Source organism: Leptonychotes weddellii, chromosome 4 (assembly GCF_054177405.1).
Source record: "Leptonychotes weddellii isolate Sample4059 chromosome 4, ASM5417740v2, whole genome shotgun sequence".
Lineage (NCBI taxonomy): Eukaryota > Metazoa > Chordata > Mammalia > Carnivora > Phocidae > Leptonychotes > Leptonychotes weddellii.
Genome location: NC_138372.1, coordinates 99,995,809 through 100,007,705, shown reverse-complemented (window position 1 = coordinate 100,007,705; position 11,897 = coordinate 99,995,809). Strand labels below are relative to the sequence as shown.

The window sequence follows — 11,897 nt, the reverse complement described above, 5'->3', positions numbered from 1 at the left end:
CATTCATTCATTCATTCATTCACTTCAAAAATATTTATTTTCTACTATGGACCAAGCACTGTCCTTGGTAGAATATCTGTTGTGGCACAATATCCAGGAGAACACCCTTCTTTGCTCTGACCTACAGAGCATCTTTTCTTAGCTAGCACTGGCCCATATCATGCATGCCATGTGATATTCACTTCCTCTACCTGCAGAGTGTCAGTTACTGGAAGGTAATGATCTTATTCTATCTGTAGCACAGATCAGTGTTTGATTATGAAGGTGCTGGGGATGCTGATGGCCCAGAATTTAAAAATGTTTTATACATGTGTATTCTTTAGCTTCCAGCTCATGTACAGCATCTCCCTGCTGTATTTCTCAATGCTTTATTTGGGCTAACTGCCTTATTTTTCACTGACAATCAATTTGAACTGATTTCAGGAGAATATCTTGATTTCTTCAATCATAAAAGGTATAGCAATATTTCAATATCCAGCTTTCCAATACCAAGCATTAGGAACTATTTTTTTTTTAGATTTTATTTATTTATTTGAGAGAGAGAATGAGAGACAGAGAGAGAGAGAGAGAGCACATGAGAGGGGGGAGGGTCAGAGGGAGACGCAGACTCCCTGCTGAGCAGGAAGCCCGATGTGGGACTCGATCCTGGGACTCCAGGATCATGACCTGAGCCGAAGGCAGTTGCTCAACCAACTGAGCCACCCAGCGCCCAAGGAACTATTTTAATAATATATTTATTTCAGAGACTTTTTAAATGTGAACATTGATTTGAAGGAGGAAAGATGAATTTGGAAGGAGTAGAGCCTAATTGGGTGTGAGTTATAGCTGTGTGGCTTTATTCACATATCTTCCATTAGCAGCAATGTTTACCTATTACCTATTATGTGCTAAAGAGATGTACAAGATAATATCTCCTTGTGGTTTTGATTTGCATTTCTTTGACAGTAATGTTGAGCATCTTTTTTATATAGTTGTTGACCCTTTATACGTCTTTGGAAAAATGTCTATTCAGGTCCTTTGCCTATTTTTTTTTTAATTGGGTTATTTGGTTGTTTTGCTATTGATTTGTAGGAGTTCCTTATCTATTGTGGATATGAACCTCTCATCAGATGTATGGCTTATAAATATTTTCTCACATCCCATAGGTTACCTTTGCATTTTGTTTGTTTCCTTTGCTGTGGAGAAATCTTTTAGTTTGATGTAGTCCCATTTGTTTGTCTTTGCTTTCATTGCCTGTGCTTTTGGTATCAACTCTAAAAAATCATTGCCAACACCAATGTCAAGGAGCTTTTCCCCTATGCTTTCTTCTTGTCATATACCTTAAATATATACAATTTTTTATATGCAATCATACTTCAATAAAAGGGGAAAAGGGAAGAAAGAAATTACTCATCAAGATTGGAAAAAAAAGAGGTGCAAGACATTGACGTTATAATTGTGAAAAAAAAAATATGACCGTTGGTGTCAATAATGAGCTTAGGGTCTAGGAAAGCTAAATAAACCATCACAACAATAAATACTGTCTTGAGGTTTGTACAGAAAACAACAAGAATACATGGGAAGCACATCTATTCTATTTTGGGGGATCAGGGATGCTTTCTTTAGAGAAAGATAGGGAAAAATTAGCCATAGGAGAGAGATAAAGGATAAGCAAAACATTGCAGGCAGAAGAAACTGAGAAGACCCACAGATAACAAAAAGTATAGCCTATTGATTAAGCTAAGTCTTCATGTACTGCATCTTAAAACAGGAAATGTAAGACTTGTATATCCACCTCACAGAGGCTGACATAAAGATCAAATGAGATGAAAATGTTAGGTAATGTACATGAGAATATGAGCATTTCTAACTTCACTAGGGTGGCTTCTTTTTATAATAAAGACTTATTTTTTAATTATCATTTAGTTTCTTTAATTTGTTGAAGTGCAAGTAAAAAAAAACAATTTTAAGTCATTAAATTCAGTTTACAAATATTACTCTATTTGTAAATATAATATCTTTTATCAAGTCATTTACTAGGTTTTTATATCTTAGATAATTAAAATCCCCTATACAATGTAAACATTGTAAATTTAACATGTAAATTTATCTAAGTACCTACTTGTCTAACAAAATGTTTTGTTATTAAATAAGTCCTATAAATCTAATTGAGTTAAGCTCATAAAGTTGATAAAATTTTAAGCTCTTTTAAATAATTTTAAGCTCTTTAAGTATTGCTTAAAATCTTAGTGAGAATTCCTTTGTGCCTTTCAATCATAAGTATAAAGATAATTAGTCTCTTTATACATTTCAAACAGAAAAATAAGGTTTATCTACTAGGTCTCTTATCTGACAAGTTCATTTAAGTGTAATAAATACAACAATACTAAATATACATAGTTGTTCCAAAAATAACACAAAAATATTCAGAAAATGGGTTTCTTCATAAAATTTAATATTTAATCCACTATTCTGGAATTCCTATTTAATATGCTTACATATTAAAAATTACATCATTCCAAACCAATCAGCATTCTTTTTTCAGTATTTTTATATCAACCATAGAGGGAGTTGGCCAGGACAATGGTCTCAATTCTTGCCCAAGACATTCACTGAGAATATGAAGCCCTGAAGTCAAGAGAACAAAACTCCATCATTTACTAAAGACTACAGGGCCTGCAGATTCATCTGATTTAATCTGAAACCTAACAACTAAAATCCTTCATTCATTGATTGAATTTGATAAATTTATTTACTTCTTAATTCTATTCTAAAATGTTTTTCTTCTTCTTCTTATCAGGTTGGACAACCATTTCTTTAGATATTTCCCTATCATCACATTGAACTCACTTCATCCCTTAATAATTTGTCACCTGATTCACATGATTGACATATAGCCAGTGCCAGGCCCTTCCCTAGGCACTGATGTAGAACCAATACACATATGACTCATTTTCTCATGAAGCTTACATGCTAGTGGGGTTAGTTTCCTAAAGGAGTTAGAAAATTATATAAGATTATGGAAGAGTAACTGAGTGGCTTCTTTCATTAGTTGGTCAGGAAAGCCCCTTCCAAAAGAAAATAAAAAAGGGCTATAAAAATCAGGGAAGAGAGCTGTCTGGAGAGAAGGAATACCTAGTGAGCTGGATTGAACATAATGTACTCAAGTGCCCAAAAGTAAGTTAGTCGGGACAGAACATTGTAAATTAAGGAGAGAAAGATTGGTGATACACTCACGGGTCAAATCTTGCAGACACGTTTAGGCAAAGATAAATTTGGGATAAAAAGTCAGAGAGTTTTAAGCAAGGGTATGGCATGGTTACATCAAAAATATCTCTCTATTGATTGCTGTGTGAAAAACATATTTTAAGGAGCTAGGATGTAAGTAGTGAGACAAAGATGCAATTAATCAAGTAACAGAGGATGGTGACTCAAATAAGGAGATAAACGTGGAGGTGGTGAGAAATGGCCAGACTCAGGATATATTTTAAGCATGAAATAAATAAGACTTGCTGATGGATTGAATCTGAACACTGGGTATGGAAGAGGAAATCAATGACTACAGAGGCATTACTTCAACATTTGGGGTTTGAGAAACACAGTTGGGAAAGTTCTATTTTGGGCATGTTAAGTTTGAAATGCCTATTTCACATCCAAATGGAAATGTCAAGGGCACAGTCTGATATATGAGTCTGGGGTGATGGAGACAAGTCAGGGTGAAGGAATATATTTGAGAGTCATTGATATGTAGGCAGGTATATTTAAAGCTGTGAAAGGGCTAGTAGAGAGAACAGGTAGCCGTACAAGATAAAAGAGCCTGAGTGCAAAGTGTCACTGAATTTTGAAGACGAGAAGAAAAGGAAGACAAACAAGGAAAAAGAAAAAAAAGAGAAAGCAAGTTAATAGGGGAGTATTATAGATGGAAACACTACACATTCTGTTTTGAGAAAACAAAAAATCCCAGGGGAAAAAGAATTGGAGAGGGAAAACATGATCAACTGTGTCAAATATTGAAAAGCAGATGTAGGCACTGGATTTGAGGACCCAGGCGTAGTAAGATCTAGACCCAAAGCCTGACTGGAGATGGCTGAGAAGAGAACGTGTGGTGAAGAAATGAAGACAGTGTCCATACTCTCTTATAAGTATAAATCCATATATATAAATATATGAACAGATATAAATAAATATTATATCAATAACACATATTTTCTTGTTCTCCTATTAAATAGAGTAGAGAGATGAACCAGTAGTTAGAAAAGTGTATGATGTCAAGGAGTCAAGTGACTGATGTTTTTATTGAAGGAAAACATGATTGTATGATAAAATAACTAAAACAACAATAGGCATATTGGTGATACCAGGGAAAAATAAGATACTGGCAAGAACCAAGTCTCTGAGAAGTAAGACCAGTATTCAAATGAGGGTGGATATTTGACAGGAACTGAGTCAGTTTATTCATTGTAACAAAAACAAAGAGAAGGAGTGGATGCATGTAGTGATTTGGCGGTGATAAGGAAAGGGAAAATATGCCAGGTTATGTCCATTTTTTGCAATATTATGTTAAGTAAGACCATCAGCTGAAAGAGAAAGGGGACTAGATTTACTACTTGTGAGGAGATAGAAGTTGTCAAACAGACGTTTTAGAAAGAGCAAAAATATACTAAGAAAGTATGGATGGCTGCTAGACACTGAGAGGTATCCATTGTAATCTGCGGTCATGAATTTGAGTGAGAATTCTCAGCATGATATTGCAATGTTCTGAGGTGTAGGAGGGACTAGACAAATTCTACAAATGTTGATTTTCTATCACAGGAATTTAACAAGAGGAAGAAATGAGGGAGATAACAATGTCTGAAAAAGAGAAATTATAGCAAACTATCATGAAATCAAAGCTGGGCAGGGAAAATTTAACAACAAAACAAGGCGATAGAGTAAGAAAAAGTGGTGGTGTTGCTGGGTGTTCGTAGTGATGAAGTTAAAGATGTGATATGGAAATGGGGGCAGGTGCTGTCCTAGTAAAGGAAAACAGATTGGTGATGAGGAGATGGAGTGAATGAGAGTATTACAAACATTTTTATAGTCCAAAGGAATAGTGACAGACAATACAAAAGGAAAGCTGTTAGGTCGGATGACAAAGTTATTAATTAATGAAGAGGAGTGACAGACTGGAGGATATCAACATAACAGTAATACAATGAGGTAGCAGAGGTGATATGAAGGCATGAAATTCATCATGAAAAATCTAAACTGAGGGTTGTGGAAAGGGAGGTGGGTGGGGGGATAGGTTAACTAAGTGATGGTCAATAAAGAGGACATGTGATGTGATCAGCACTGGGTGTTATATGCAACTAATGAATAATTGAACATTATATCAAAAACTAAAGATGTACTATATGTTGGCTAATTGAATTTAAATTTAAAAAAATCTAATAAGGGAAACACAAAAATATTTCATTTCTATTTCTAGACTATATCCTTAAATGAATTGTTGTTGTATTCAACAATATAAATACATTTTTTCACTTTTAAATGACCACCTTACCTTATAAGTATAGAAATATTGATGACTTATATATACACACCAAAAAAAGACTTTAAAACCAAAGAAAATTCACTTTGGGGCGCCTGGTGGCTCAGTCATTAAGCATCTGCCTTTGGCTCAGGTCATGATCCCAGGATCCTAGGATTGAGCCCCACATCAGGATCCCTGCTCTGTGGGGAGTCTCCTTCTCCCTCTCCCACTACCCCCGCTTGTGTTCTCTCTCTCTCTGTCTCTCTCTGTGTCAAATAAATAAATAAATAATCTAAAAAAATAAAGAAAATTCACCTCTAAAAATGTTTTACATGTTAAATATATGTATATAGAAAAAATTCAAAATCTCTACTATATTTTAGAACAGGAGTTGGAATCTTTTTCTGTAAAGGGTCAGAGTATAAATATTTTAGACTTTGTGGGACATATAGGCTCTATTGTGACTACTCAGTTCTATCACTATAGTGCAAAAACAGCCATGGACAATATGAAAACAAATGAATTTGTGGTTGTGATCTAATAAAACTTTATTTATAAAGACAAGTGAGGGGCTAAATTTAACCTTCTGGTCTTAGTTTCTCCACCCCTGAATTAGAATCCAATAATCAACTTAATTAGAATCTCAGCTCAAAACTCTAGTGCATTATAAAAATTAATAGTGACAATGTCTATATATCTTTAAATATATGCATAAATAAACCAGTATTTCAGACCAGGTTTTATACCTAAGAATATTTTATCTTATAAATACTTAAAACTATAGCAATTAAAAATGACTGAGCTATTCATAGTTCTTTGGCATTCTAAAGATACAAAATATAAACATACTCAATATTAACAGCATACATCAGTGTCACACATATGTATGTCTTTGAAAGTCAAAATAAGATAAAAGACCTTTTGGGAGAAAATTTATCACCCTAGTTGCTGTTAGAAGAGTTCATTTAAATTCCCTAAAATGCTTTTGGCTTTCGGCTCGGGGCGGCAAAGGTGCAACTTTCTTCGGTCGTCCCGAATCCGGGTTCATCCGACACCAGCCACCTCCGCCATGCCACCTAGTTCGACCCCAACGAGATCAAAGTCGTGTACCTGAGGTGCACCCGTGGCGAAGTCGGTGCCACTTCTGCCCTGGCCCCGAAGATCGGCCCGCTGGGTCTGTCTCCAAAAAAGGTTGGTGATGACATCGCCAAGGCAACCGGTGACTGGAAGGGCCTAAGGATTATGGTGAAACTGACCATTCAGAACAGACAGGCCCAGATTGAAGTGGTACCTTCTGCCTCTGCCCTGATTATCAAAGCCCTCAAGGAACCACCAAGAGACAGAAAGAAGCAGAAAAACATTAAGCACAGTGGAAATATCACTTTTGATGAGATTGTCAATATTGCCCGACAGATGCGACACCGATCTTTAGCCAGAGAACTCTCTGGAACCATTAAAGAAATCCTGGGCACTGCCCAGTCTGTGGGCTACAATGTTGACGGCCGCCACCCTCATGACATCATAGATGACATCAACAGTGGTGCGGTGGAATGCCCAGCTAGTTAACTACAAAGGAAAATGTTTCAATAAAGGATCATTTGACAACCAAAATAAATAAATAAATAAATAAATAAATAAATAAATAAATTCCCTAAAATAGAATCTTATAATAGCTATTCATGATTTACAAGATGGAATAAAGACAAGTGAATAAGATATTCAAAAATGGTTTAGAGTAACTTCCAGTTTCTGATCTGTCATTTAAAGAGTTTGAAAGTCATTGCTCCTATCCCCACAACAAGGAAAAAAAAAAAAAACTGAACCAACTGAAAATCAACAACTCTTTTTAGATGCATCAGACAATTGAAATCAGAGGGCAAACCACGGCCCCCCAAATTAGAAAGACAGACAGGTAGATACAAAGAATTACAACTTACCCAAGCAGAAGTTCAGGAGCACAAACTGCTGCTGGAACAATTACCAGGGAAGGAAAACCTAATTGTAATTAACAAATAGCTAGAAGTTAAAATTTATACCTAGCCATATCATATCCAAACTACAGAAATCAAAGACCAAGAGAAAAATCTTAAAAGAAGCCAGTAGAGGGCGCCTGGGTGGCTCAGTTGGTTGGGCGACTGCCTTTGGCTCAGGTCATGATCCTGGAGTCCCGGGATCGAGTCCCGCATCGGGCTCCCTGCTCGGCAGGGATTCTGCTTCTCCCTCTGACCCTCCCCCTCTCATGCTCTCTCTATCTCATTCTCTCTCTCAAATAAATAAATAAAATCTTTAAAAAAAAAAAAATCTTTAAAAAAAAAAAAAAGAAGCCAGTAGAGCGGGGGGGTGGGTAGTGAATTTCACCTATAGAGGAACAAGAATAAGAATTATAACCAATTTCTTTTCAGAAACTATGAAAGCAAGCAAAAAGTGGAATGTTGAAAGAAAAACCAACCAATCTACAATTCTGTACTTCTGAAATTATCTTTCAAAAGTGAAGGAGAAATAGATACTTTCTCAGACAAAAAAATATTGAGAGATTTTGTTGCCGGTAGACCTGCTTTGCAAGAAATATTGAAAAAAAATTCTTCAGAAAGAAGGAAAATGATATACATCAGAAACTCAGATCTGTATGAAGAAAGGAAAAACATTAGAGAATGAATAAATGGTAAAATAAAATATATTTCTTAAATGACTTAATAGTTAACAGTTTATTTAAAGTAATAGCAATGAAATATTTGGTGATTATAGCTGATCATGATGTGGAAAGGAATGGAAGAAATGTTACAGTGATTAGGAGGAAAAATTGTAAGTACTCTTTTATAAGGTATTCTACTACCCATGAAGAAGTGGTATAGCGTTATTTGTTTTTGTGGGCTTTTTTAAGATTTTATTTTATTTTTTTTTTTTTATTTATTTATTCATGAGAGACAGAGAGAGAGAGAGAGAAGCCGGCTCCCAAGGAGCAGGGAGCCTGATGTGGGACTCGATCCCAGGACCCTGGGATCATGACCTGAGCCGAAGGCAGACGCTTAACCATCTGAGCCACCCAGGTGCCCAAGATTTTATTTTTAAGTAATCTTTACTCCCAACATAGGGCTTGAATTTACAACCCAGAGATCAAGAGTTTCATGCTCTACTGACCTAGACAGCCAGGTGCCCCAGTATAGTGTTATTTTGTGTATAACAACCCAAGGGACAACTACTAAAAAAAAAAAAAAAAAAAGACAATTGATGTGCTAAGAGGGGAGAAGAAATAAATGAAATCATATAAAATGCTTAATTAAAACCAGAAAACATATGAGAGACAAAGTGAAAGTAAAAATAAGGGGAGTAATTAGAGTGACAAGTATGGTAGGTACTAAGGCAGCCATATAAGGCACATAAGGCAGCTCACTTTAAACATCAGTGATCTAAATATACTAGGTTATTTATTTATTTATTTAAAAGATTTATTTATTTATTTTAGAGAGAGAGAATGAGCATGCCTGTAGAGTGGGGGGAGAGGCAGAGGGAGAATCTTCAAGCAGATTCCCCGCTGAGCACAGAGCTGGATATGGGGCTCAGTCCCACCACCCATGAGATTATGATGTGAGCTGAAACCAAGAGTTGGTCACTCAACCAACTGAGCCACTCAGATGCCCCTAAATACACTAATTTAAAGACTTAGACTGTTAATAGTAGATTAAAAACAGAACCCAACTGTATGTTGGCCACAAGAAATAAATTTAGGCCACACTTCAGTGTTATTCTGCAATAACTTAGTCTTTCCATGATGTAAACATTTATGCAACTTCTTAGCCTGGACACTAACACCTAAAAACATCAGATAATATAGTGATTAGAACATCCATGCATCCTCACTGAGTGAAAGTGCAAGGCATCTCCCAATGCTGTTGGCATAGTGTTCTATTCAGATAATTAATTAATTAAGCTATTCACCTAAAGCTTTATTGCCCCTCGCCACTCTCAGTCTGATTCTGAGCTGGGGCTCAGGGTCCTGGAAGAGAGTTCATCACAGTGCCCCAGTAGTGCTCATTTGTATCATGGTAATGAGCCCTCTGGATTTTGACCTGATTTGGTAACCAAGACTAGTGCCTAAAATCCCTAGAGAACGTGGCATAACAGTCCACACTGATCAAGGATCATATATGTTGTGCAATTGAACATTTACTTGGTCAGTGCTATTGGAGAAAATAGTCTGTGCCCTAAACTATTACATTTCCCACTAGGCTGACAATTAAGTAGATTCAACTCCCAAACACGTCTACATTTGGGTATGCCATGAAACGGCCTATAAACATTCTTTGCATGTTTTGCGAGAGGATTTATCTATTGGGTCACCAGGTCACAAATTTAAAGCTCCAGAGAAGAGTTTACCAATAATATCAGGTTAACAAAAACATGCCCAAATTTATGGGCATGCCCAAATTCTCTTAGGCTTTTAAGTTTCCAATTCTGATTTCCTTAAATGTGTTTCATGCCCATACTTACTCTTATATGAAAAGAGCAAATCCAAAAATTAAATTAAATTAAATTAAATTAAAAAAAAAAAGAGCAAATCCAGTTCTTACATAACATAAGCAACCACAATCTGCTTCCCATTATTCTCAAGCAGACACCTTTGCAATATACCATCTTGATTTATGGCCACATAGAGCACAAAAGCTAAAGCAATGTTACTTGGCACTTTCTACCTTGTATGTTGGTAATCTTTCTCTTAGTCATCTGGGAAAAATCTAGAATTGTAAACATGCCCTATAAGCCATAAAATGAAGAGAGCTGTAGTCAATTACCTGTAGGAAGAATCAGTAGGAGCATTGCATTACTTCTTTTCACCAAGTTATCTAGGCGGAGAGTTTAGGCAGAGATATATATATATATATCCTTTTCTTTTTTTTTCTCATTTTTTTAAATTTTATTTTATTATGTTAGTCACCATACAATACATTATTAGTTTTTGATGTAATGATCCACAATTCGTTGTTTTCGTATATATCCTTTTCTATGGGAGAAACAGAGGTTTCTCCCTGTACTGGCCTTTAGACAGCACGATATCCGAAAAAGATAACTAAGTGTGTTCTTCCCTTGTTCTGAGTTACTTTCATGGATATATGTTATTGCATTGCTTGTGAAATTGAGGCCCATGTGTGAGTGACCTTCTGTCTTCTATGATGTCCTCATTTGTGTTTATTTTCTGTTTCACAAACATCCTTACCACATGGTCAAGTTATCCATTCCTGACATAGTGTTCAACCATAGAACCTACAGTAATAGTAATAGTATCCTTGATAACACTTCTCCTTAGCCCCACCGTTGAGGAGATGTCACAGGATTTGGCAGGTAAAGAATCACGGCACCATTCCTGTCACTGATTATTGGAGCCATTTTCACAACTACCTGTAAATTGGTACCTGAGGTAAAGTTATGACCCCTCTGATGTACCTTTAGGAAGTTTAATGATAGCAATTTTCTGTCACATGTAATGGTGTAAATTTTGCCATTTGTGAATCTATAGTACCTCCTACAGATATGTATAAGTTTAAAGATAGACCTAGGACCATTAAATTGGGCAAAATGGAAGAAATATTTCATAGGGGGGCTGGGTATATAAATTTGTGTATTTGTATTCTTCCCCAGCACCTCATTCCCACTCCTCAATCCAAAAACCTGAATTCCACACTTTACTTCCCTTCATATTCATTATAGAGACAAGATGAGCTAAATGATTAAGCCAACTCTTTCCTTTTCACTGTTTAGATAACAAGTGTTTCAGTTTCATTTTCCAGTTTTCAGTGAGACAACTGCTCTGAGGGTGAAAGGAATGTGGTACATTCAGGTAATATTATGTCTTATTTCCCTCTTTGGTTTTGTGTCAAATCATTGTAAGCTGAATAGACAGAGAATCTGCTGTTTCAAACTTTTAATTGTATTCTCTGAGGATGCTTGTGTTACAAATAAGGATAGATGTGCATTTCAGTTAACATCCATTTGTCACCTCTCAAAATGGTCAAAAAAGCCAGCAATGCACCCAAAACCTTTTTCTGGGGAATTTTATCCACAGCTATTCTCAAGCATTCATTGCCTATTGATGATGGGCACTAATTCTTATCACATTGGTGGTTTTCTCTCATCTCAGTCCATTCAGGCTGCTATAACAAAATGCCACAGCCTGGGTGGCTTATACATGACAGAAATTTATTTCACACTTTCTGGAAGCTGAAAAGTCCAAGCTGAAGGCACCAACTTGGTCATGTTCTGTGAAGGCTTGCTTTCGTAGCCAGTGCCTTCTCACTGTGTCCTCCTATGGTACAAAAGGTAAGGCAAGTTATAACCTTTTTTAAAGTAACACTAATCTCATTCATGGAGTCCCTGCCCCCAAGACCTAAGCACCTCCCCAAACCCCTAACTC

The 11,897-nt window shown here is 36.2% G+C and overlaps 1 pseudogene; it reads left to right on the top strand.

Moving 5' to 3' along the window:
* The first annotated feature begins 164 nt into the window (after nucleotides 1-164).
* LOC145721067 (large ribosomal subunit protein uL11 pseudogene) lies at nucleotides 165-7,088 on the top strand (annotated as a pseudogene).
* The last annotated feature ends 4,809 nt before the right edge of the window (nucleotides 7,089-11,897 follow it).